At 46.9% G+C, this 27,744-nt stretch overlaps 2 long non-coding RNA genes across 4 annotated transcripts in view; one reads left to right on the top strand and one right to left on the bottom strand.

Moving 5' to 3' along the window:
* The window catches only part of LOC116597477, a 97,325-nt gene that overhangs the window by 56,802 nt on the left and 12,779 nt on the right, over positions 1–27,744 (bottom strand). The gene's annotated exons all lie outside the window — the stretch shown is intronic.
* LOC116597476 lies at positions 11,434–15,366 on the top strand. 2 transcript variants are annotated; one of them, XR_004288623.1, is made up of 3 exons: positions 11,434–11,839; positions 13,185–14,145; positions 15,025–15,366. It is a non-coding gene; the product is annotated as an uncharacterized LOC116597476 (long non-coding RNA). The 2 variants fall into 2 exon arrangements; XR_004288624.1 differs by lacking the exon at positions 11,434–11,839 and adding an exon at positions 11,941–12,141.

Consider the following 27,744-nt stretch of genomic DNA (forward strand, 5'->3'; position numbering starts at 1 on the left):
AATCATACTTCATCTTTATCCAAACTTGAGTAAATGTATAATTTTTTAAAATATTACATTACTGAGTTGGCAGGCAATGAAAGGGAAGGGCGAAGCATAAGCACCGAATGTTACCATGCATCTCAGAGAGAAGAGTAATGATGAACTCCTTTGGGACTCGGTGAGCAGGGAGAAAGTGATGTGAGGAATGACAAGCAAACACAGAGGTCTGGTAGGAGCCCAAGGTCTCATCATGACCACTTTAGCTATTTCAAAACTAGCTCAGGATTTACCTGGATGTAAAAATCTGAAGTAAATCCACAAGTATTAGTCTTTCACATTGGAAGAGTTTAGGGCTGAGGAAGGATTACTGTGTAATTATAATGTCCATGGCTGTAATTAAGATCTTCTTTAATTAGCTAACAATCTTGCTGGGGCTTGTAACAATTAGAGGGGCAAGATAACACAGGACTTTATCACCGATGTGCACACGCGCGTGTGCCTCGAGTCTGGAATCGGCAAACTAACCAAACAAAAGGGCTCCAAAGAAGACCGGCACAGTCTTCTGGAAAATCCAGGAGAAAAAGGAGTGAGACACTGATGGGAAAGGCAGAGCTGCTCGAAGAAGAGGAGCTTCTGCTGCTCTGAGGTGTGGGAGGACCATCCATGGAGTCAGACTCAAGCACAAATGCCAGCACCCATCAGATCGGGAGATGAAACACACTCCCGCTTGGGAGTGATGAGCAGGGAATCCCATAGCCTGTAAGCGTGAAGGCCACACATGCTTGCCAGGGAGCAACCCCCCAGCCTCTCCAGCCTCTCCAGATGCCTTTATTTGCTGAAGAGGGAACCCTTGCCAGCCCTGCCCCAGCTCAGCCAGAACCATCCCAGCTCAAGCTGCCCTGCTCTCTTGCCAACCCCATCTCGATCCTCGTAACTGCCTCCCCGCTTCCACCCTGGCCCCCACAGGGCTCTCCTTACAGCATCCAGGGGGTCCTTTAACCAAAGGACCTCCTCCTTTCCTCCCCGCCATGTACCTGCTCCGTTCATCATGCGGCATGGCTCCACTTTTTCCTCAGCGGTAAGTTAAGCCCTTGGGTCTTTCCAACAGCCTTGCCAGCCCTGTGTGATCCGGTCCCCTTCTTGGCCTCGACTCCTTCTGTTTCCCCCATACTCACTTCAGGCCAGCCTCACTGGCCTCCCTGTTGTCCTTCTGACAAGCCTGGTGTGGAGCAGCCACAGGGCCTTGACACTGGTTGTCCCCGTGGCCTGCAACGCGGCTCTCCAGAATAGACATCTGGCTCAGTCCTGCCCCTCCTTCTTGTGTTGACTCAAAGGGCACCTTTTCCATCAGGCCAACCTGCTCACTCAAGACAAAATTGCAGCCTCTGGCCCCACCTTCACACTCCTAATCCTCTTTGTCCCTAAACTACTTTCCCTGCCTACCCTAATCCTTACTACTTTCAAGTATACTCTATATCCTTTCCTTACTTACTAGATTGTTTGTCTCTCTGGCCTTGCTAAAATGTAAGTTCCCAAGAACAGAGAAAAAAAAAAAAAACATTTTTTTTTTCCCACTGATGGACTCAGGTACTTGATCAGGGCCTAAAACAAAGATGGAAGTGGATAAATATGGCATGATTTACAAATAGGAGTTGTGGCAGACCAGGAAATGCACGTTTTCATCAATGTTTACTCCCTCAAAGTTTATAACAAGGCAGAGCCTCATTATGAAATATCTGCTCAGCCGGCCTTTTCCAAGACGGGTAATGTAGCTGGCCCATAGATCAGGTACTCATTAGAGGGTTTGGGGGAGGGGGGCTATACCAGCCAGGACAACACCAGCCAGAAAAATAATTGCCGTGGGGATTTACCATCCTGACTCTCCCAGCAATAATGAGAACCTTTGTTTCATTTGTTTCATTCAGTTCATTCATTTACAAAGAACGTGCACGCTTATTCTCTCCTTTGAGCCTCTGCATGCCCGTGAATTATGGATTAGTAATGTTGCGTGCACTCCGCCCACGATAAAGCTGATGTTTGGAGAAGCCTAAGGTCACCTAACAAGCAGAGGCTTGGGGAAAATGGAAACACTGGTTTTGACAGTATCCCATACAGTGCACCTGCCTCTCTGAGATGATTGACACACGGGAGATTCTTAGTAGGATTAACCATTCAGGGAATGTTTGTTGTATTTGTTTGTGTTCACCTTTTACCATTCACAGTAGAATAGCTCAGAGACAGACACCCACACTAAGCAAGTGTGTGAGCTCGTGAACTACTTACTATGTGATAGACCTGTAACCAGTGCCCAGGGCAGAAAATAGAGCTTGGCAGTCACCCCCCAGGTCCCCATGGGTGGCCTGTCATCCCTGCGGCACACCCTCTCCCTCCCACCAAAAGTGACCAGTACCCCCATTTCTGTAGCAAAAACTTTCTTACATTTTTTTTCCAGTTTATGAACTGATGTGTATCCTGGGACACTACCGTTGAGGTTTTACCCTTTTTTGAAAACTTGGTAAGTCTCTTAATCAACAGTCTTCCCTGCCATTCTCTCTCTTCCTTAAAGTGTATCTACTGAGAAATTCAGGACTCTCAACCTGCAGAATGTCTCACAGTCTGGAGAGCGCGTGTACACGTGCATACTCACACGCACATAAGAAACACCGCTTTTTCTTTTCTTTTTTTTAAAGATTTTATTTATTTATTTGACAGACAGAGATCACAAGTAGGCAGAGAGGCAGGCAGAGAGAGGAAGGGAAGCAGGTTCCCCTCAGGTTCCCCGCTGAGCAGAGAGCCCAATGCGGGGCTCAATCCCAGGACCCTGGGATTATGACCTGAGCCCAAGGCAGAGGCTTCAACCCACTGAGCCCCAAGAGACACCCAGAGAAACACCTCCTGAGGCGCCCCAAGAAACACCTTTTGAGTCCATGCCATGTTAAATTCAAATTCAGGACTCAGGGGTTTTATTTAGTTTCTTTTGTATGATGCTTTCATATTCCATCTTCCAACCCCAAGAATCCACATTCTCAAAACACAGGGGATGACAATCAGAATACTCTATAATTACCTGCTTTATCTCTCCTCATCCATATGGCTGAGAACACAGTAACACCACCAATAAGAATGGCTGGAAATGAAAAAAATATCCCTCCCCTTTCCAAAGGCTGTACTGTATCTTAGCGGCCAGAACTCATGATGTTGCACAGTGTACTCTCCCTTTCAAACTTCACTTAGCCTTTGTCCTTGAAGCAGGTGGATGATTCATTTCCACCAGCAGTGCCATGACCTGGCATTCTGGTCATGTGAAAACCATTCCATAGTTGCTTTCCTCGGAAGGGCTCATGGGAACAGTAGCCACCAAGTCTTTCCTGCTGATAACAGCTCATCAGGCCCTTTATACTTGATGCAAGTGTATTGGATATAGAATCCTGTCTTTCCATTTTTTTTTTCCCCTGGAGCATATTACACACTCCACTCCCATTTTCTTCGGGCACAAAGCAATAAGGTAGAAAAGTCTAACAATGCAGACTCTGCTTTCCCTGTTAAATCACATCCTCCCACCTGGTTGGTCCAAAGAGTTTCTTTTTCTTTTCCCTTTTTTTTCTTTCTCTTTCAAGTCTAATAATTATGTTAGAATGTTTGGTGTTGGCTGTTCTGTATTGATAGTTTCAGCATCCACGGATCCTTTGAATACATAGTTTCAAATATGTATTTTTAAATTTCAAGCTTTTTTCTAGGGGTGTCGTTGTTGGACTAAGCTGTAGCGTCTTTTCCGTAGACTCCAGTTTCCTGTAGTTTGGATCCTCTTTGCCTGTCTTCAATATGGGCCACACTCTCTCTAACACTTTTGTTTTCTTCATTTCTTTTTCTTTTTTCATTCAGAGATATAATGGACATAGAACACTATATTAGTTTCAGGTACACAACACGATCATCCCATATGTGTACATATTAAAAAGTGACCTCCACCATAAGTCTAATTAACATCTCATTTCTTTTTTATCTAAAAATCTCCCCCCTTCACTTTCCATTTCCCATAAGGCATTGCTGCTCATTTCATTGCTCTTATTTTTCTTCATAACCAAACAATGTTCTCTCTTATTTCTAGCTCTTTCTTTTTTTTTTTTATTTTAAAGATTTTTATTTATTTATTTGAGAGAGAGACAGTGAGAGAGAACATGAGCGAGGAGAAGGTCAGAGGGAGAAGCAGACTTCCCATGCAGCTGGGAACCCAATATGGGACTCGATCCTGGGACTCTAGGATCATGACCTGAGCCGAAGGCAGTCGTCCAACCAACTGAGCACCCAGGCTCTCTTAAAGTATATTACCTCCTTCTGAGCTCTTCTCATTTATATATTATATCATTTCCTTAATACCTTTGAGCCCATTTTGAAAAAGCACGTCAAAGTTTTGATCTGTTATTTTCAGTTTCTTCTTAGAAGTATATGAGGTTGGTATTCTGCTTTGTAATTTTTTTTATCTTATGGTAACTTTATATGGAATTTATTCTTGATGTTTTTCTGTTGCTCACCTTTGTGAAAATTTACTTATCCTCAATTTTTTAATCATTATTCTAGAGTGTTAATAGTAATAGGGGTTTCCTTTCTGAGATTTTTCAGACTTTGTTTTCTCCCCATTTTTATCTAAATGATCTTTCTCTTTCTTGCCTGGGTCCTTCTCTTGCTCAGTTTGGTTCTTCTCCAGCAGTTTCTAGTCTACATAGGTGATCTTATCTGAAGAGGAGCTCCTGGTAGTCAGTTCCAAGTGTCCACAAAGACTAGCCTAGCCCTACCAATGGCTCAGACATTTATCACTATTACATTGGTAGAGGGGATAGTCTGATTTAACCTGCTCTTCTCAAATTGACCCACCATGCTTTCCAGTGAATATATGTGGCTTATTCTGTGGATTCTTCTTGTCTAAGGTCCACTGGACACACTTCATCCCCCACAGATTCTGATAATACCTAGATCTTGTAGCTACTAGTAATATGTGCCCTCTGGTTGAAATTTGGAGATTATAAAACTACCTTGTAATTAAATTTGTTGTAAATGCTGTCTATCCACTTTGGTTTTACTATCCAGATATTCTGTTTATGTGTGGGGTTTAAGAAGATCTAAAACTGCACTGCCACTATCCTGCCAACTTTCAAGAATCCATTTGCTTTTTAAAAAGATGAGGATTTCACCAAATTAGAAATGGTAGGATGCGTTGTGTTATGTTATGTTATGTTATGTTATGTTATACATTATACTGTATTACATTCTCATATATACATATGTATTTATTATATTCTCAGGGACACTTCTGTTTCTGTAAGCCAACAAAACACCCCCTAAACTCTTCCCTCCTCAGTAGTCAAGGGCAGCACTTCCCAGCACTAATGGACATATAATCCAACTGGAAGTCTAACACAGTTCTGGTCCAGTGATTCTGCACCCCTACCAGCTCCTACATCATGTCATGCTGGTGGTCCACAGACCAAAACTGGTTAATGAAAGCCCAGGTGTCAGCCAATTATCATCATATTTCTGGAAGATTAGCAATACACAAGTCTAACGAAAGGTTACTCTCAGTATGTCCCCAAACTTGGTGCTATTCTTGTAAGAGCTGCTGCTTCTTAGAAATAATAAAAGAAAATGAAGTCTAATATAGACATCTGAGTCTAGTATTATGCAACACAATATCACTTTCTCATTTAATCCATACTCTCCTCATTTTTTCCATTTTATTTTATTTTATTTTATTTTTCTTTTCGGTGTTCCAGAATTAATTGTTTATGTGCCACACCCAGTGCTCCATGCAATATATGCCCTCCATAATACCCACCACCAGGCTCACCCCACCCCCACCACCCCAAAGTTTGTTTCTCAGCATCCATAGTTTCTCATGGTTTGTCTCCCCCTCCAGTCTCCCCCAACTCACTTTTCCTCTCCACCTCCCAATGTCCTCCATGTTATTCCTTATGCTCCACAAGTAAGTGAAACCATATGATACTTGACTCTCTCTGGTTGACTTATTTCAATCAGCATGATCTCTTCCAGTCCCATCCATGTCTATAAGATAATTATCAGATAAATTTGCATTTTGGCTGGAATTGGGATGCAAACCTGAATTTTTTTTTTGAAGATTTTATTTATTTGAGAGAGAGAGAGAGAGCATGAGAGGGGCGAGGGGCAGAGGAAGAAGCCAACTCCCTGCTGAGCAGAGGGCCCAATGTGGGACTTGATCCTGGGACTCTAGGATCATGTCCTGAGCCGAAGGCAGTTGCTTAACCAACTGAGCAACCCAGGTGCCCTGAATTTTTTACTCCTAACTCCTGTCACCTTCTGCTGCATCATGCTGCACCTTGTACACAATTTTCCTATTTTGGACTTTGCCATCTAGATTCAACTTTTTCTTTATTTTGTTCCAAAATATTCATTATTAAATTTTCAACCATTGCTCTCCACTTGTTGCAACATGTACATCAGTTTGGGGGTATTGCTTAATAAATTCAGTGTAATCTTGCCCAGAGAAACACAGCCTGGTTACCATGGCTTTTATTTAGAAAGTGAGAAAACGGAGATGTGACATGAGAATATCATCCCTTCATTAAATGACTATTCTCAAGGTAGCATCGTGATGTTTCTCATGACTTTACGCTGAAGTAAGGTTCATGAAACACAGCAGGCGTACAGGTTTGATCAATTCCACTGCCATCTAGATTTATGTTAAATAAATAATGTTAATTGTCTCTGCAAAGAATTTAGGAATGCACAGAGAATAGCAATGTTTTATAATTGGAGAAAAAAGGGAAGCATGCCAGTTTTCTGAAATACCAAATTAATGATTAAATGAATTAACAGAGAGTCATAAGATTCCAGAAATAGCCTGTAGCAGATGGAGGCCCTCCTCAGAGCTCACTACTTCAGAGCTGCTGTTTCTCTGACAGAAGCAAGGTTGTGCCTTACTCCCTGTGGAACGTCGGCCTCTGTTCCTGCACGGGATAGCCAACTCCCTGCAGAGTATCTGCTCACGTGCATGTCTCCAAACCACCCTCTGGATCTGGGACAAGCACTCTGGTGATTCTGGTCCTCAGCTAGAGTAAGAAATTGCTGTTTGCAGGCTCCCTGTGAAGGATGCCCCCAGGACACCAGGCTGTGGGAAGCAAGTACGGCTGATTGGCATGGCCATACCCCAATGGATTGTGACCAAAATGCAACTTCCCTTGCATCTCTCACCATCCTGTCTACCTTTGCTCAGCAGAAGTGTTTGCTCAGCAGTGGAGTTTGCCCCTGGCTGCAAACTCCAGCACACATGCATGCTTCCTTTCACTCACGTATCACCGATAGTTCAGTCAAACAGCCATTACAGCTTTTTAGCACAGAGAGTGGAAAGATCGATTCTAGGAATTCTAATTTTGAGATAACTCATGTGTCCATTCACCAGGAGTGCTGTATCAAAGCATGACCAAAAAAGGTGGGTGGCACATACAATAGGCATCGCCTGTCTCGCTGTTCTGGAGGCTACAAGTCTGAAATCAAGATAGAGGCAGGGTTGGTTCCTTCATAGGCCCAGGAAGGAAGGAGCTGTCCCCAGCCTCTCTCCTTGGCTTATAGATGGACAGCACTCTGCCTTCCTCCCACCCCCAACCCCCCCCACATGGTCTCTCTCTATGCCTCCTGGTCCCTGTGTCCAAATTTCCCTCTTACTAAGGACACCAGTCATATTGAATTAGCACCTTCCTCCAAAATGACCTCATTTTAATTTGATTATCTGCAAAAACCTTATTTCAAAATAAGGTTTTATTTGCCGAAAGTGGGAATTAGGACTTCAACATCTTTGGGGAAAACCCAATTCAACTGTAACGACCCACAAGGCTGTGGCACTTAGGAAGACCATTGTGATTATAAGATTATGTTACAAACTTTAGAAAATGTGGGCTAGAAGCCATTTAAGTGAGTCTGATTGATTCAGATGTACTTAAAATTCACTGCATAACTGCGCTACCTCCCTGCTGGGTCCTGCTCCAAGGGCCTTGTTGACACCCTTATGAGGATCCCCCTTTGTTCACTAAGTGATGAATTCGAGAATACCTCTTACCCAGAACAAGGAAATACTCTCTATTCCAGTCATACTATCTTGCAAGCACTGTAGGACACTTGTTATTAAGACTAATTAATGTGGAACATGTCAATTGGCACAAAGTCAGTGTTTGGCAGGTGAGTCAGGTAAATTCCCAATCCATCCGGATGAAGTTCTTAGCTTGGGGCTTGGATTCTGGTAAGTGAAACTGGGAGGAACAGCCCCTGCTGCCGCCCCTTCTTGGGTGCTCTGTGCCTCCTGCCCCTACCCTTGCGTGGTGTCCCAGGGACACAGCAGATTCTTGCTCTCCTGCCATAGAACCCCTGCACGCTGACTTTTACAGCCCATCTTGAGTTGTGCTGGACCTCCTGCTCCTGTGAGGTCTGCAGATGATCACAGGGCATCACAGGGCCTCCCAGGGTCAGCAGAGAAGGAGTCAGTAGTCTGTAGCTTGAGTACAGCTGCAGAAAGACAGAAATCATTCTCAGAGAGATTGAAGCATAGAGCCATTCTGGGTGTTCCCAGAATGCATAAATTTTATGCAGCTTGCCAGCTTTCCCAGCAACCCCCCTCCTCCTTCTCCTCCTGTGTGTCTCCCCAATTCAGTAACAGAAGGCCATTGACCACATACCCAAGCCAGCCATGCTAGACTCCTTCTTCTCTACCAGCCCTGCTCACCCACCACGTCTGACATGCTGGCCCTCTGAACACCCCACCTCTCTGCTTGTGCCCCCAACTGCCTTCACTCAGCCCTTGATCCATGCCTCCTGACTTACTGTTGTAGCCTCTTGCCGTGTACCTGAGTCCTATCAAGGGCAACAGAATTGGCCACCCCAAAATGAGTCTCTTTGGCATGGGAATTATTTTTAAGCTTTTTTTTTTTTTCCCCAGAAACCGCAGAAATAAGTGAAGCTCTGAAAATTGGATAGAAGGTTACCCTTTTGTAAGAGACACTTAACATTTATAAGAAAATCTCCAGTGGTCAGTGCGTCTCCCGGCTACACCAGGAAGAAGGGGTGCCTCACTCTCTAGGAAATCTAGGAAGACAGGACTTATATCTGCACAACAGCTTACCCCTGTTTATTGGGCTTTCCCCCATCACCCCTCATATCTTCTTTGGTCTTGAGCTAAAGATGGTATTTTAGGCAATGACGGTTTGGGCCACTTTGGGGAGTCACTCAGCTCTCCTGGGGCCTCCCATGAATACAGAGGGCAAACATACCTTAAATTTTTGTTCCTTTTTCTCCAGATAACCTGTCTCTCTCTCTCTCTCTCTCTCTCTCTCTCTCTCTCTCTCTTTTTAAGGATTTTATTTATTTATTTGACAGAGATCACAAGTAGGCAGAGAGGCAGGCAGAGAAAAGGGGGAGGAAGTGGCTCCCTGCTGCGCAGAGAGCCTGATGAGAGGCTCTATCCCAGGACCCTGAGATCGTGCCCTGAGCCGAAGGCAGAGGATTAACCCACTGAGCACCCAGACACCTGCTAATCTGTCTTCTATCCATTTGATTATTAGACCATACAGAGAACCCAGAAGAGAAGAAGGAAGTATTTTTCTGCCCCTACCCTGACCACCTCCTTTCTTCCTCCAGCAGGAACAAGTCTTTGGATGGGGCTATGGGACTGGATGGGTAAGCCAGGAGTCCAAATCAGGGTGTCAGCAGGTTCTCACTCTCTCTGAGGTTTCCAGGGAAGGATCCTTCCTTGCTTCTTCCCTGCTGGTGGCCCCGGGCATTCTTTGCTTATGGCAACCTCATCCCAATTCCTGCTCCTGCTTCACATGGCCGTCTTCTTTGTGTGTTAGTCTTCACACGTGTGTGTGTGTGTGTGTGTGTTTAACACACTTGGATTAAGGGCCCATCCTCCTCCCGCATGACCTCATCTTAAGTAATTATACGTGCAGTGACCCTACTTCCAAATCGGGTCCCATTCCAAGGGACAGGAATTAGGACTTGGACATATCTTGGACTCCGGGTGGGATGATTCAAACCATAAGAGACAGTACACTCATTTTTAAAGCCTTTTAGTGACAATAGAAAAGTCAATATTAGAGCAAACGTCACCCAGGTCAGACACTGGAGCCATCCTCTTCCTACCTCAAGGCACTCACTGGAACAGCAGCGGAGAATCACAGGGGAAGCCGAACAAGCCAGGGACATGGTTCCCTGGAGCATCTTCCCTGGGAGACATCGGAGGGGTCACATTCCTGCCTCTCATTCCTGGGTCTCTAAGAGGTGTTCATTCTGAGTCAATACAACATAAATCTCCACATACTTTCAGTCAACTACTCTCGTTTTCTCAGGTTTGCACAAAACCAATTCAAAAGCTTGGCTGAACCCGCTTTCCTCTGAGTGAACTGTGTTGTGGAAGGCCGAGCCGTGTGTTGGCGTGCAGTCACGCAGGGCCGTGGGAGCCACCACATGGAGCTGCAGACACGTTTCGACTCTCCCCTGTTTTTTCCCATAATGAACCCAGCTCCCTGGGTGGCAGGAAGGGCACAGCCCTTGGACCACAGAAACAATCACGAGACCAGCCCCAGCGCCGGGTCCCAGGTTGATGTACATACACCATCCACAGCAATTCCTGTCCCCTGGGGTTGCCCGGCTGGAGGGTCTAAGAGGTGGGGTCTCACTGTCTTCCTACCTTAAGGAGAAGACGCTTCTGCAGTGAGAACAGGTGACGCTAGGCAGAGACATGTGGGAGCAGAGACGAGAGGGTCTGTGAACAGCCCAGGCAGAACTGAGTCCCTTCAGTGTCACCCCCACTGATTCTTCTACCCTGCCTGCTTTCACGGCACCACATCCTCACCCTTAAGACCCTGAACCTATTGACACATCAGTTCTGATGGAATCCTTGAGTCGTCGCTCCCGCCCAGGAGACTTGGCCGAGGAGAGCCCTACGCATGGATACTGCCCCAGCCCCAGGCCCGGCCGCCCTCTGCTCTGGATGTCCCCCCTCCACCCACATGCCCCCCCCCAATCACAGGCCCCACGGAATGCAGGAACCACAAATACTTTAGGCATAATACATTTACATTCATTTAAAATTAATTAACAATAATTCTGCTCATCTCCTTAGAATTCAGTTAATTAATTAGGTAGGCCATGACTTTATTTATTTATTTTTTTTAAGCTAAGAGAAGATTGAACAGGCTCTTTTCTTTCTCCCACTTGAGAGTCTCCCGAGAGCCCTGTCCATCCATGCAGCTACCCTCCAATCAGGGCGGACGTTTCCCAAAGGCCCTTTGCTAGATAGAAGTATTTTAGGCCTCACAGAGGACTTTAGATGCAACTCTCTACAAAGAGCTGAGCTGCTGGCTGGGGACCCGAACACTGATTAGAAAGAGAGAAAGAGAGAGATGCTTGGCCACTTCCCACAGCTGCCGGCTGACAGGGACCACGACCCTTCCCACAGCCTCCCCGAGGCCCTGACCAGCTGCAGCTGCTCAGAGCACAGTCAGCCTTTGTGGATACTGGAGAAGGAGTGAGTCCAAGGGGCAGGGAATTAGACCCAGTGTGTCAGCCGGATGTGCACGGGGGGCCTCACTGGGGGACCCCCGAGTCTCTTTTCTCTGCCCAGCCTGCACGTCTGCATCACAGGAAACACCTTTGTAAAGGGAGCAACCATTTGAGGACAGCAGGGGTTTCCCCCGTGGAAGGGCTGCCGCTAATCTAGCTTCTACCCCGTGGGACCCCCCGCACCTATTCCATGCTTGCGTCCACTCCTCGCCTGTCAACCCCTTTCCCAGATAAAGAAGCCCATGCCTTTGAAGCCAAGCCCCTTCACTGACAGGTGAGTGGTGGGGCTGGGGTCAGGGTTGGGACTGCCTGCCCCACAGCCTAGCTCGGCCTTCCTGGTAGAGCAACTTCTCAAAAGGGTCATCTGCTAGTCTAGGGACCTGACTTTGAGATGCGTGTCTTTAACTATGAGGAGCTGCAGACGGCCCTCCAGTGGCGATGGTTCTCACCAAAGAGAAGGGAGATTTTGCTCCTCCCCGGGGACATGTGGCAGTGTCTGGAGACATTTTGTGTTGTCACAACCTGAGGTGGGGGAGTTTGCTCCTGGCATCAAGTGGGGAATGCTCAGAGATGCTGGTAAGTACCCTACAATGCACAGGACTACCCCTAGAGCAAAGAATCATCCAGCCCCAAATGTCCATTGTACTGAGGTTGAAAACCCTCCCTATAAGATCTTGCCAGAACTGAGTCCCTACTGGTATCCTGAATTAGCCAAAAACATGGTTAAGGGAGAGCATAGACTGATCTCACTAATTATTCATTCATTTAACCAGTGTTTACAGAGTGCCAACTATGTGCCAAGCATTCATCTAACTGCTGGGGATTTAATAATGAACCAGACAGACAAGGTCCTCTTCCCCTGAGGCAGAGAACAAAAGGGAGGGCTGAGGTGGAAGACAGAAACAAAGCTTATAAACGCATTTTTTTTTTTTTTGGATTTCATTTTATTAGTCAGAGAAAGAGAGAGAACGCGCTAGCAGGGGGAGCAACAGTCAGAGCGAGAAGCAGGCTCCTGGCTGAGCACAAGGTGCCCAATGCAGGGGTCGATCTCAGGACCCTGGGATCTTGACCTGACCTGAAGGCAGGTGCTTAACCGACTGAACCACCCAGGTATCCCTAAACACATTTTTTAAAATGCCAGAGTCAGATAAGGGCTAATCAGAGAATTGCAACAAAGCAGTGTAATAGAGAGAAATGAGACGTCTGATTTTGATCTGATAGCCCCAGTGGCCCCCTGCAGAACTGACATTTAAGCTGAGGTTTGAACCACAAGAAGGAGCCAGTCACTGACCAATCAGGAGAGAGAGCTTTCTAGGAAGGGGAGGTGCTTGATGTGTCTGAAGAACAGACAAAAGGCCAGGGTGGGAGAGGAAGGGGGGAAGGCGGTGATGGGGACAAAACCTGCAGGGCTCTTGCAGTCAGCGAGAGGCAAGGGGCTTCGATAGGGGGTGTATTTCAGAACTAGCGGTTGCTTATGGAAAGAGGGGTGAAGGCAGGTCTTGAATCCAGCAAAACTCTTAAATTTGGCTTGAGCAAAGGGGAGCTGGAAGAGAAGAAGCAAATTAGGGTGGGGCGTGCAGTTAAAACTGAGTGGTTGGTTCTGGCCAATTCAGTTCCAGATGCACATGTGACCTCAGTGGAGCTGGCAGCTGGATCTGCACCTGGACTGGAATTCCCAGAACAGTGGGGCTGGAGAGAAGAACCTAGGAGCTTCTCAGAAGTTACTTAAATGGATCTTCCTCCACTTTTGGTTTTCACCACTAAATGGGACACCAATAGGGCAAAACAACTGCCATGAAGTAAACCCGGTAAAGCCCCTCATGCCTGCCACTGAAGCTTTCTAAGCATAACAAGTGACTCTCTTCCTTTGAACGTGTACAAATGCCCTCTAGAAGCACCCAGAACTGGTTTCTGATGCCCAGTAAGTGAGCAAGAGAACAGGAATACTGAGCAGGAACTAGAAAGAAGCAAGGTCATGGGGAGAAAGGACAAGAGCAGATGTCACCCGATGCTGGGACCTCCATGCACACACACTCTGACAGTGCAACGGACTCAGCTGGGAGAACGGATAGTCCTTCAGGGCCCTTGAGGGGAGAGGAAGCACAGTGACTTGTAGTTCCTGGAAATTTGCAAATATGCCTGGAGTTATGGAAATGTACCTCGTCTTTCTTGAGGAAGTAGCTACCCTGACCTTGTAAGAAAGCCTGACGGTGCCATCCATAGTTGGATCCTGAGACTCCACCAACCCACAGTGATGGCCGCCAGGCATCCTTCCAGATCTCCTGCCCCTCGCACATGACAAGAGGAGAAAGAGATGGCTCTCATTATCAGGGACTAATTTCTTATAGATAATGACCTTTTAGAAAAGAAACAGCTCAGCCTTCTCACTCTTATACAATGGCTTCTGAATTCTTGGGGGAGCAACTAGGCTTATTCCTGCTTCAAAGACAGGAAGCTGGGGGCAGAAATGGAAGGGGACAAGAACGAAAGGGAACATTCCCCGACTGCCCACTATATACTAAGCATGCTTGGTGAAGCAAGATGTACTCCCTCGAGGACATTTCACAGCAAACCTTCCAGGTGGGTGTCAGGTATTAAGAATGGAGATGCAGAGAGGTTGAATAGCTTATTCAAGTAACGTAAAAATAATGGAGGGGAAGACCCCTGAACCCTGCCGTCTTCAAAAACACCTGGGGCCATTCTACTGCTGTCCGCATGGTTCTAGCAAGCTGACACATTGGCCTTGACTGCTTGGCAAGGCCTGTTAGGAGAGCTGTGACTGAGGACTTTCTGGTCTCTAGAGAAATTTCTGGTGACCCATCACAACCACTCTTGGTGCACAATTCAGTAGTTGCTAGACAGTCATGGATGTTTGACTCGGTGACCTCCTCCATCTCTGAGGGATCACTTACGGTGTCAGAGTGTTGCGGCTGCCATGTCCTTATGACATCCCATCAACCAGCCAGCCCTGCTCCAATCCAAATGCCTCATCTTGACCTGACAATATCTAGATTGCAAGTCTTAGAAGATTTAAATAACCTAATTAACTTTGCTATTTGCTTTCAGGTTAGGGAGTTTCCATTTTTAGCAAAGTAGGAGGTGATTATTTAAATTGGTCAACTCTGAAATCCAAGGCAAATAGAGAGGAAATAAATTCACTATCACTGACAAGACCAAGAAAACTGTGAAGAACATTACACTCTAATAAAGACCAGGGATCAATTCTCATCTACATAAAGTGGAAAAGTATATTTACTCTTGGTTCTGAACCAATGCAAAGCATTTTCTGTCGTATTTATGAATTTTTTTTTCAGTGCATCTCATTGTAAGATGAGTTTTTATTTTATTTTAAAAAATGCATTTGTGTCAGATACTGTTATAGGGGACTTACAAGTATTATCTGAATTGTCCTCTTACTAACACACTAAGGTAGGGACTTCTGCTATTTATGTCTTATAGATAAGGAAACCCAGGCCGAGAACCACCCAAGTTCACCAGCAATCAGATGGCATTGCCAGGATCCTAGCTCAAGCTCCACTCTGCAACATGTAAAATGGAGAAGAAAGAAGACAGTAATAAAAAAAAGAAATCCTTACTTGTAAAATCAATTTCAAAGAACCGTTCTCTGATGTCCCCCCAAGCGCATTCCAGTATCCTGCTTTCTTCCCTCTGCACCACGTGCTCCTTAAACATGTAACTCTGCCCACACGGCTAAAAGTCACCGAGTCCTCCTCTGTGGTTCTAAATAATATCCTGTAGCCTATTAATAAACAGATCCGTTTTAGATAAAGTTAGTATTCATAACACGCAGAACAAAAGGGGTCTGTTTGATCACTGGCGAATAGTGTCTCTGTTAAGAAACTGGAGTGCTAAGATCATATCTGATCGTCAGAAGCAATAGGTGCAAGGATTGGCTGTGATAAATCACTGCATTAGAAGACAGGCTCCCGAGGCACCTGGGTGGCTCAGTGGGTTGGGGCCTCTGCCTTCAGCTCAGGTCGTGATCCTGGGGTTCTGGGATCGAGCCCCACATCGGGCTCTTTGCTCAGCAGGGAGCCTGCTTCCTCCTCTCTCTCTCTCTCTCTGCCTGCCTCTCTGCCTGCTTGTGATCTCTGTCTGCCAAATAAATGAATAAAATCTTAAAAAAAAAAAAAAAGAAGAAGAAGACAGGCTCCCTCTTCATTCTGAGACTTCTGAAGAGTACAAAGAGTAGATTAAATGCATTCCTTTAGGAGAAAGGTAGGATATCAGAAAATTCTGCTTTTTTGCTCTTTATTGGAATAGAAGTAGAGGAAGTCCTCCATATTAGGAATGCTTCTCTTGAGTCCTTAATATCCATGTATCATAGAGTCTCTCATACCTGAAGCCATGGATTGTGCATTTTACCACAATTTGACATTGATTTCCTCTCCCTCTGTAAGCATTCTCCCTTCCCTGCTTACGCTGTCTGGATCCCACTGTTGAGCAGGGGTATTACCATTTTATTAAAACTACTATTCCCTGTATCTTGTCCTTCTGCCATACTCCCAGTAAAATGTCATATCCTATTCTAAAGCCACAGTCCCCCCCAACTTAATACCTTTATCTCATTTCCTAAATGTCCTAAATTGGAGATTTGGGCCACAAGCTGTTCATGGTCTCCAGGGAGGCTGGACCTGGGTGTTCTTCTCAATTCTTTTGTTTGTTCTTGCTTATGTATTGTGGTGGGCAAAGTGATAGCCCACAAAACTGTCCAGTCCTAATTCCTAAAATGAGGAATATACTCCCTAACATGGCAAAAGGGACTTTGCAGTTGTGAGGATGTTAAGGCACCAGAGATGGGGAGATTATCCTGGATTATTATAATCATAAGGGTTCTAATGAGAAGGAGGTCAGAGGGTCAGAGTTAGAGAAAGAGATGTGATGATGGAAGCAAGGATCGGAGAGACAGAAAAATTAGAAGATTCTATACTCCTGGCTTAGAAGGTGGGGCAGGGGGCATGGAGCACTGAGCCAAGGTCTGTGGGTGGCCCCTAGAAGCTGGAAAATCTAGAATACAGATTCTTCCCTAGAGCATCCAAAGGGAACAGAGCCTCACTGACACCTTGATTTTAGCCCAGTAAGATCTGTTTTAAACTTCTCATCTCCAGAAATTATAAGAGTAAATTTGTCTTGTTAAACCCACTAAGTTTATTATAATTTGTTATAGAAGTAGTAGGAAACTAATATACTTATTCCTCCAGTTTTTCCAGAAAATACACCAAAATGTCACCACTTTCTTCATCAGCTCTACTCCATGGACCACCCCACCTATTATTTCACACACAAAAAATACTAAGTTAGAGGGTTAAAGCCTCTGCCTTTGGCTCAGGTCATGATCCCAGGGTCCTGGGATCGAGCCCCGCATAGGGCTCTCTGCTAAGCGGGGAGCCTGCTTCCTCCTCTCTCTCTGCCTACTTGTGATTTCTGTCTGTCAAATAAATAAATAAAATCTTTAAAAAATATATTACGTTATATATTCCTTAATCACTTAGTCACAGACCCCTCCCCACCCCCACATATGTACACACAAACATACCAGTTCTGTAGCTTGTCTCTTGTAAAGAACCCTGAATTGGTTTCATTGGTCTTTCTCTAAATTTTTTGTTCTCAATTCTACCAGTTCTGCTTATGTCTTTATTAGTCTTCTGTTATTTGGGGAGTTAATTTACCTTATTTTACAATTTCTTACATTTCTTTAAGTGGAAGCATAGATTATTCATTTAAGAACTTTCTTCTAATACGAGAATTTAATGCTATTAATTTTCCCCCTAAGCACTGCTTTAGCTGAATCCTATAAATCTTGAAATTTTGTGTCTTCATTTGCATTCATTTCAAAATATTTCCTAATACACCTTGTGATTTCCTTTTTGACTCATGATTATTTAGATGCTTTTGGCTTGATTTGTAAATACTTGAGGTTTTCCCAGAATCTTTCTGTTATTATTTCTAGCTTGATTACTTTATGTCCAGAGAAATCCTTCTTTTTCATGCCAATTTCTTTTTCTCTGACAATAAATGTGTTCATGCTTTACCCATTCTTAAAAAAAAAAAAAATTATTCTTTGGTCCTACTTTGTCATACCTATTACTCTCTAACTTTCATTTTTCCTTATGTCTCCTTTTATTCCTCTTACTCAGTTCTGAACCCTCCAATGTTTTTTGGTTTCCTCCTGCTTTCCCACACCTGGGCCTCTGGACTTCCATTGGTTCCATAAGCTTCTATAGCCTTCTAAGAATTATTCTTTTTTTTTGTTGTTTAAAATGTCCAGAGTTCATCTCGTTTGCTTCTAACCAAGAATCCTAACTGATGCAGCTTAAAACTACCAGAAGTGTGCCCTTCGGTCACACTGCCTCATAAATCCTCTTCCAGTTTCAGCACCCCATCTCCACAGCAAACACATCTTGTACTATGTAGCAATGTACCGAGAGGTGTAGTATTACAGCAGCCAAGTGGGGAGAGCATTTTGAGAAGAAAGAGGTAAGGAATCTGGGCACATTCTGTTGAGAAGCCCAGTGGAAGGGAGCCAAAGAACCAGGGAAGGGAAGTATGAGAGACCACACACTAGGCAGACAGTGAGATGAAGCTGTCTGGGAGAACTTAACACATAGAAGACAATCGTTGGCTGGGTTTTTAAGCCCCCCAACAATTGTTCTTGGGAATGGATAAGGCCCATTCCAGTCGGCAGGACTCTTGAACTGGGTAGGCTCTGGACCAGCCATAAGACTGCGGTTCTTCCCATGAGGATCCTCACACACTCTGAGCTCTGTGCACAAGCCTGGGACACCTTCACAACAGTTGCAGACACTAGTCGGTGAGAGGTCATTGATGAGGTTGCCAAGTTGCTCACTCACCATCAACCAGCTCTCCCAACATACACTTCAAAGAGCAAATTTTCCAAGGTCTCATTGAATTTCTCTGAGAACCCAACAGAGCATCTATCAGTGAAAGGACAGCACAGGGCTCCCAGGAGACTCACCTTCTCCTGTTGGGCCTAGTCCAAAAAGCCAGTCTATACTTCAACTCGTTTCATTCATACCAAAGCGCTCTGAGCTCAGGACTGTTTGGGTTTGAACTGGGTTTGAACTCTGTAATCTTTGGCAAGGTATAGAACCCCTCTGCCTCAATTTCCTCATCTGTAAAATGAGTTTACTAACAGGGCCATGAAGGGTTGAGTTAATATGTGTAAGCTTTCCCAAGGCCTGTGATAAGTACTATATCAAGATGTAAAGCTGCCTCCCAGGGACTGACTAGCTGAGGAGCCCTAGGACCTGGCCAACAATCAGCAGGAGAAAGTTCCCAAGACATCCCTGCAGACATGGGGATGTGTGTACAGACATGGGGTGTGTGTACAGACACGGGGTGCAACTGAAGGCTTGGGGGTGCACTGTAGGTGTGTGGGTGCACGTGAAGGCATGGGGGTGTGCATGAAGGCATGGAACTCTGTATGCCTGCATGGGGTACATGTGCAAAAGTGGGGGGGTATGCGTGTAGGAGGGGGTGCATGCGAAGATATGGGGGTATATATGCAGCAGGGAGGTGCACGAGCAGCTGAGGGAATGTCAGTGCAGGGATGAGGGCAGCCAAGGAGAGGGGCATGGAGGGAAGGACTGGGAAGCACAGACAGGCTGGAAGGGGGCAGGAAGAAGGAAATCCAGCACATTTTCTTGCATAGTTTACAAAAATAAATCCTTTTAGTCACCTTTCTATCAGTTCTCAGTGTATCTTCCCGTGTGTATTTCCTCATCCCTCCCGGGTCTGGGTTTCAATGAACTCGAGGTAAAGCTTAAAATTGTATCCCGCCCTGGCCTTCAGGTGACAGAGAAGAGGCCTGGGGAAGAAGGCAGGATGAAGGAGCAGGACAGAAGCTGGACTCTAACAGGAAGGAAGTCCCCACCGGAATCTCACAATGCTAATTACACTGTGCACGTGATCGCCCCTGAGGGACCTGGGCCTCTGCTTCCTTTGAAGCTTCTCTCCTTCTGATCCTCTGTCTATTCAAATGATATCCCGTAACAGAGCAAAAAGTATGAACTACAAAAGAGCATAATCCTGGGGTTGCTGTAATCCCACAGGAGCTGGGCTACAGAGGATCCCAATTTGGAACGAGGTCCGGGAAGGAGGGAGAGGATTTCCTTCTCCTCTCTTGTAGGGGGGCCACGACTCCCTGAGAAGCCTGGCCACGCCCCTCAGGAGTGCGAGCGGCTCGACCTCTTCCCCAAGATTCCCCGCGGAAAGGGTTTGTATGTGACTTTCAGATGCTCTCAGTTAATAAGACAGCTACAAGGACCCTTATTCTGACAGCCTGTCTTGCCCGTTGGGAGCACGGAGCATCTGGCTGACAACATAACCTGATCCCAAGGCCCCAGCAGTCAGGCAGCGGAAATGCAATCAGGCTGACAGCAAAACGAGGCTGACAGGCTCCCCCTCTTCTAATGCAGGATCCAAGTCCCCCAAACTTCCCACTTAGTTCCCGCAGCCCCTGGGGGTTTACTGTGTTGGGGCTGTTGCTGGCCACCCCACTCGTCGTCCTGTAGGCTCTAGCACCGGACTGGTCCAGGTGAGAACATTGACGCTGGTCAGCTCCCAGGTTCAGGACACCCAGCCCCTCCTGAGGTCTCAGCACCACCACCCCAACCCCCCTCTCTGCTAGGACTCCTGGGACAGTGTCCTAGGGTCCTGGTCTCCTCCTGCCCCTCAGCTGCTCTCTCCTGCCTCCGAGAAGCAGCACCTGCTATTTTATCCCTCAGGGCTGAGGTGTGGTCTGTGAAACTGAGCTGGGGGACAGAACAGACCCCATGTTGCCCCTCCACACCCTGTCCCCACGCAGGCCACCTTTTTCCCCTTGTTATCTTTCCCCCTTTCAGACCGACCTGTGCAGTCCAGGCCTTGGCCACACCAACACCTCAATGGCTGGGCCCTTGTTAGGCCGTGGTCAGATGTCGGGTCCATGGAGTTGTTAGTGTGGGTGAGGGCACAGCAAAGGGCCAAGTCAGAAGACCCTCGTCCAACCTCCTCACCAGTGACCTCTGGGCAGCCCTGTGTCCTTGAACTCAGAGAGGTGGACCCACGGCAGGTCACAACACTATCTACCTCCTTGGGAGTGGCGTAAGGAGCAGATAACAGATGAGAAAGTAGCTCAGACACCACAGTGTGCTACCCAAATGCTTGCTATTGTCATGATTGACAATGACCCTGACAATAGGGTACGAATAGCGTGACTAGTAACAGATCAGAACACTCTGCAGAAAACCTCATTGGATGGGCTTATTCCCTCTGCTTTACACAAGAAGAAAACCACCATGTCCATGTCTAGGGCTCACAGCTCCTCACACCTCCCCCTCCTAACTCCCCAGGACAGGAACAACAATGGGGGCAGTGGTTCCTGATAAGCTTGTAGAATGGGGTGGCACTTGGTTCGGGGAGGAGGACTATCTTTGCAAAAAGCACAGCTTAGTGAAATCCACACTTGCATTAGTTTGGGGACCCTGCCGTAACAAAATACCCAACACCAAGCAGCTGAAATAGTAGACATTTGTTTCCCCTCAGTGCTGGAGGCTGGAGGCCTGAGACCGAGGTGTCCGCATTGCTGCTTCCTTCTGGAGCCTCTCTGTTGGCCGTGTATAGAGCCCACCTCACGTGGTCACAAGACCCTCCCTCGGTGTGTCTTTGCCCTGGTCTCCTCTTCTTTATTTTTTTTTTTTTAAGAATTTTTATTTATTTATTTGACAGAGATCACAAGCAGGCAGAGGGGCAGGCAGAGAGAGAGGAGGAAGCAGGCTCCCTGCTGAGCAGAGAGCCTGATGCGGGGCTTGATCCCAGGACCCCGAGATCATGACCTGAGCCGAAGGCAAAGGCTTAACCCACTGAGCCACCCAGGCGCCCCTGGTCTCTTCTGATGAGGACATGAGTCGTATTGAATGGGGGTCCACTCCAATGACCTCACTTCATTCGAATTACCTCTTTAGAGATTCTGTCCCCAAATACAATCACATCAAGCCTCTGGGAGCCTGAGCGGGGAGGGCAGGGACATGATTCAGCTCATTACAATCATTATTATTTAATCTTTCCACAAGACAGGAGAAAACGTTCGTAAAGATAAGGAAACTGGGGAGCCACAGAAGGTCATTAGCTGCCTGGGGCCTTCAGACCTCATTGTTACCCGCAAGCCCTGGATAAGGATGTCATAGCTTGTGCCATGATCCCGGTCTCCCAGCCAGGGACCAAGCACAGCGGAGAAGAAGGGCTTGCTGGATTCCATCCACACGGGGCTGCCCTAAGGGACCGGTCACACTGGGACCAGGGACTGTCAGGGACTTTGTAGGGTCTGCATTGGACATGGTCTGGGGCTTCCCTTGAAAAATCCCCTTCCCCATCCCTTCACAGCAGTTCGTCCCCAATAAATGTCTGGTCCTCCTCTCCCACCTCCAAGCCCACAGAGGATAACGGGGTCCAGACCGGCGTCCTGGCTCTGATGCCCAGTCTGCAAACAGGCAGATTGCAGGAGTGCAGGAGTGCAGGAGGGCAGGGGTGTGCTGCGTATCATAAGCTCCTAAAAATGCTGAAAGTTGGTCCAAACTGATACTGCTATTCGCCTAGTGCACACACGGACTTTTTCGGGATGAATGTGCTGGGAAGAGGTCACAGGGGGACGAGGGGTGTCATGAGGGGGCATGGGGCAGGAAGGGGCTTCTGCCCATCAGGGGGACCCTGTGAAGACTCAGGCTCAGGGATGCCGGCTAGGGGTGGGGGTCCGAGCAGTGTGCTCACGCAGACACCCAGAAACATGTTTTCATAAAATTCACCCAGGCCAGTCATTGTGTTCTTTTTCCCAGCGGGGGGCCTTGAGTCTTATAAACCACTGCCTCCGCAAGACTTAGATGTCCCCTGCTTTTCACAAACAGGCTTCTGGACACTTGCACTTTCTACCTCATGCACACATTACAGGGTAACTTTGTAACATAGTAACTAGTGGCTAGATTACAACCCAGAAAGAACAGGAGGAAAGGGTAAAGAAAGAGAAGAAAATGAACATCAGGGTCAATTGCTCCAGTAAGACGTTGCAGGAGAAACAAGAGGAAATGCTAGAGACGGAAGAGAGGAGTTTTTATAAACCCGAAATGCAAATGAAATGACCCAGGACAGAATCCCTTTCAGTAGTCACGGTCTGGACAGGAGGAAAGCAGGGTTGCTTTTCCGGAGCAGTGAAACCAACAAGGCAAGGCCTCTCTCCCAGGTCCCTTTGTTGTGCATTTTCTGCCTGCAGGGGAATCCTGGCCCACTGAGAGGAAGCAGGAGCAAAGCTGCCCTAAGGTGCTGAGCTGTGCTCTCTGCCCCCTGGAAAGGGCTCCCAGCCTCCACCCTCTGGCTAAAAGCCGCTCAGACACCAGGCACTGAGCCCAGACTCAACACCCACCCAGCAGGTGTCTGGGACAGAGAAAGAGATATAATCGCCCCCATCCATTTTGCTTTTACCAAGCCCTTTAAAGTGGTCTTCCCAGAAAGGGTATTAGAGCTTTTCAATAAAAATGCTGCCTTGCAATTCTCATGCAAGTCAGGGTGGGGAGGCAGACCCTGGGGATGCCCCGATTTTCCCAGGAAGTGAGAACAATATGAGGCTGTGTTCTGGCCCCAGCTGCCCCCGACAGACCCGCTAAAGGGGTGGTGGCTTTGGACTCCTGGTTCAGCCCTCCTCCGCTTGGCTTCCCATCCTGAAAAGGGAATCACCATTTTTGAGAAGCTCAGATATAATCATCCCTATGAAACCCTGTGCAAACTGGACAGCGCCATCCAAACCGAAGGCTTTTCTCATTGATGTCATCTGTTTCCATGTGTGAATGGTGGTTGTAACTTAACCCAGAATTATACGAGAGCCCAGAGAAGAGTTTTCTAGATAAATTCTCTCCAGGCAGATCATTACCCCTGTGGGATGTCAGTGCCTCTCCTGGTATCTCCCCGTTTCTGGGTGTGTATCCATTTGTCTTTCAGACCCTCGGTGGGCTTGCTCCCCACCCCTGTCCATGTTCTACTTCTTTCCTCTGTTCATAATTCAGTCCTGCTTGCTGGATGCTTTGTGCAACACTCCGCACAAACCACCCGACAGGCCTGTGCTAGACCTGACTCCTGGGGAACACATCCAGGCAAACAGCAGGGATGACGCAGGGAAGACCGGCCCCGGGGGCGGGGGGCTCGGGAAGCACGCAGCCTGGCGTCACTGGTGCACACAACTAGCTTTTGTGTGTTTTATTTTGTGTGTTTTATTTCATGTTTTTATTCCCTTCCCGGAATGCTTGGTATTTTCACCTCCCTTTGAGGTGATCAGATTTTGACAAGTTTGCTGACAATGAATTGGAAAACAGGGAGGCATAAGTGTAAATGCACGGGTGAATGACTTCCCGGGAGAAGCACGTTCCAGGCCTAATCTGGTCATCACTGGTCTAACAGGCTAGTGAGCCAAGGACACTTCATCTACTCTAGAGTTTCAAAAAAAATAGAGCCAGGCACGATGTCGGGGAAAGCACAGGCAGATAGGGCCCTTGAGACTAAGAATATGCTGGGCACACAGGGATCTCTAACCCCAATCTTCCAGAGCCGGTCTAGAGGATTTATGCATGCAAATGTTCCTGCTGTAGGATTAACAGAGCCATGTAAATGGGTTGTGTGTTAGAACCCTTGCAGCAACATGCCAGAGACCAGCATTGTATATCGGCTGGGAAATTACTTTACTAAGAACTCGCCATGGCAGAACAGTGGGTCTGGTCTGGCTGGACCCCAGAGCGCAGGACCATCACACTTGACTGTCCTGCTTGATATTTTGGAAGCAGCGCAATTCTAAAAACGCAGTCACCAACCACTATGAGACGTTAAGTGGAACACCATACTTGGTGTGATGCGTGGAAACCCAGCTAGGGAGACTGGTGTAGGCTCCATTCCAGGATATTCATTCCTGGGTCTACCCGTCCTGGGAACACGATTCTCCACCGCACTGCCATCAGGATATCCTCCCGTATCTCTGTTCCCAGTTCAAATCCCAGCTCTGCGGGCTTATCACTCCTCTCAGTCCCGTGTTTGTTTCTCAGCTAGACCAGGAATAAGGGTGCCGGGTTTTGGGAATTCACTAGGATACTCTGTGCTCAGCCCAGCGGCCCTTGGTAAAGGCCCAACAGAAGATAAATATCACTATGAAAGATAGATATTATCATTAATTAAGCCCCTGGAGGAGCTCTCTTTACAAAATGCAGGAAGGATTGGTGTGTTCGGAAGGGCGTATACCACAGGTCTTGTCTAAGTGAGATGATGTCCCCAACCAACGACAAGCTCTTGACCAAAGAAACCCCCCTGCCAGGCTTCTGTCAAGCGGACCCTCCTCCTAGTCCCTCCCCTAGCTCTTCTGAAGTCCTGATACGCTCCCTCACATGACCCATAGCTCTCTGGGCATCTTTGCAGCAAGAATTTAATACAAATCACAGCCCCCTCCTGGTCTTGCTCTCTCTCTTTCAGCGGCTAGTTCACAATCTAAGTTCAGCTGCCATCACGTGTACGTCTCCAACTTTGGACTCTTTACCTGCTAAAGGCCTCTGCATGGATCTGTGCAGTACAGGAAAATAATGAAATTCACTCTTCTCCCAGGGTGTTCAATGGAAGAGGAAAGGCCAAGTCTGAGGGGCTAGCTCTCTGCTCTTGCAAGCCCCCCATAACTCTGTGTGGGACAGAAGTAGATGGGAGGTCCATTGCGTCTTTGTGTCTTTGTGGGGTGGGTGGTGTACGTGTGTGTGTGCACGCATTTTAGTAGGAAGAGAATTTCCAGATTAGGTGCTATGCTCCTGAACAGCACAAAGGCCCCTGTTATTTCCTGTGTGTTTCTTCATCAAACACGTACAGCTCCCCTTCCCCATGGCAACGACAGCCTGAGGTTTTACTGTAAAGAGTAAACATTTATTTAAAAGTTGTTGTGTTGTTGACCAAAGCTTATAGATTATCTAAATCTACCTGTATCTATATCTGCATCGACGTATTACATAGACCTATCAAACAAATCTTAATATATAGTACATATCATCTCTCTAAATCTCTTTGTATATTATTACATATTATGTCTCTATATATCTAAGTATTAAATGCAATTTGGGATGTACCCTTGAGCCTTTGTGACTCGGCATTTGCTGTTTATACATTGTCTTTACTATTTGCACAGTTCTGCTCTATGTGGATGGGAAGTCCAATCCGTGTCTCAAACGTGCATTTCTAAGACATAGGATTCTGTTCCCCACCATGCTTTCCAGGGTACATACACCCTCCCTTTAAAGACAAAACTGCGACCTGGCTATAGTCCCTATTTGGAAACATTGCCTATTTCTGCAGACACAGATTTTCTTTTCCTATTAACAAAACTAATGAAATACATCCAGCATAACCTCGGGTCTAGAATGTTCTCTCTCAGAAAAAAAAAAAAAAAGAGAGAGAGAGAGAAATAATAACCGATGTGAAAAGCTTGTGTTCAGCAAGCAATTTCAGTGGTGATTCCAAGAGTCAGACTCTACAGGAGAGACCAGCTCATCAGCGCAAAGCAAAAGCCAGAAAGAGGTCTAGGATCTGGCTTTGTAAGCAGAACATTTGCTGCCCTGGGCCCCCGTTGACACTTGATGGAGGAGCCTCTATTCTAACTGTCGCTCGGGCTCCCAGGTTTTGCACAGGACAAGCCGGCTGCAGCCTCCGGCCAGTCTCCACGGTGATCCCGGACAGACATCCTCCCGATTAACAGCCCCGACTGTAATTCACTGCGCCGCTTTGCAGGCTGCAATTTCCCGCACGGCCATAAATTCTGCCTCTAATCTCAGGCTCAGAGAAGCCTTTCGACGTCTTGCCACTGCTGCGTCAACGTCTGCAGAGCCAGCTTTTAATAAACAAAGAGTGACGGACGGGCCGAGGGCCAGGGGAAAAACATGGCGAGCAGCATAAAATTTATCTCAGCTCGCTCTCCTCTTCTGACCGAAGGCCCCCCTACTCCTCGTACACGAACCAGAATTTTTATTTCTCTCAGCTGGCTTGGTCCTTAAAGAAAATACTGGGTAAGTTTATCCATGCAAAAATCCGAGGTGGAATATGGTAACCTGTCCGGAGATAAAGTGTATTTTTAAAATCTGGAGTTTAGGGGTTAATTAAAATAGTGGTTTTTAATGTGTATCGGTTTCTTGAGAGAGAGAAAAAGAGAGTTCTATGAAGAGAAGCTATGAAACGGATGGATTTCACATGTCTCTGTTAGGACGTCTCAGAATCATGAACACGGTAATGAGAATTTTATCTCCAAGAAGAAACTGGAGTGTTCATCATCTCCTAAATCTTTTTGGCCACAAATCCCTTTTTTTAAAAGAACACCTGGAGGGATGAATTGTTCAGATGATTGGCTTTGGAACCAGGGATGCAAGAGATTCATTTCTAAAGATGGAAGACAAGGGTAGCAAGGTCTTCCGGCATCATCATCTGGTGGACTCCTGGGCCGTGGCCAGAGGCTGACCACCTCAGAGGGTGCAAGACTTCAAGGCTGGGGACTCTCGGAAAGGCTAGAGACAGGACAGCTGGGACAGAAGTAGGTGGATGGGCCCACAGCAGTGGACGAGAAGGGCACGGATCTTTGCTAACGCCCACCAGACAGCACCCACAACAGAAACGGCACTAACCAGACATGCAAGAGGGTATGACTCATTCCCCGCCCCTTCCTCTCCAGCCGCCTCGCTGCAGACGTCCTAGATGATCCCCAGTCACCCCATACAATGCCCTCTCCCTCGCTGAGACCCTCAATGTCAAGTGCCCTCAGGGACAAGGAGCTGCCTCCAGTGAATGGTGGATGCCAAGTTCAGGGCTCAGCCTGTTCCCTCCCGGCCACAGAGTTTGCTATAGGGTTAGCAGAGGCCTCAGCTGCTACTGCTGTCCTTCCACCTAGGCCCACTCCCAGCGCTCCCTAAGTGTGCTCCCCTGTCCCCCTCCTGCAGGCACATCTCTCTCTCTCTCAGGCTCTCGGGGAACCTAACCAGAGATACGTGGATAAGGAGCAACTGGGCTCTGATACTTCAACAAGAGTCCAGACGATCAGTTTAATAGGAAAAGCATTTATTGACCAACTACGACATACAAAAAAGTACATACACTGTACTTGGGAGGCCT

Source organism: Mustela erminea, chromosome 8 (assembly GCF_009829155.1).
Source record: "Mustela erminea isolate mMusErm1 chromosome 8, mMusErm1.Pri, whole genome shotgun sequence".
Taxonomy (NCBI): Eukaryota; Metazoa; Chordata; class Mammalia; order Carnivora; family Mustelidae; genus Mustela; species Mustela erminea.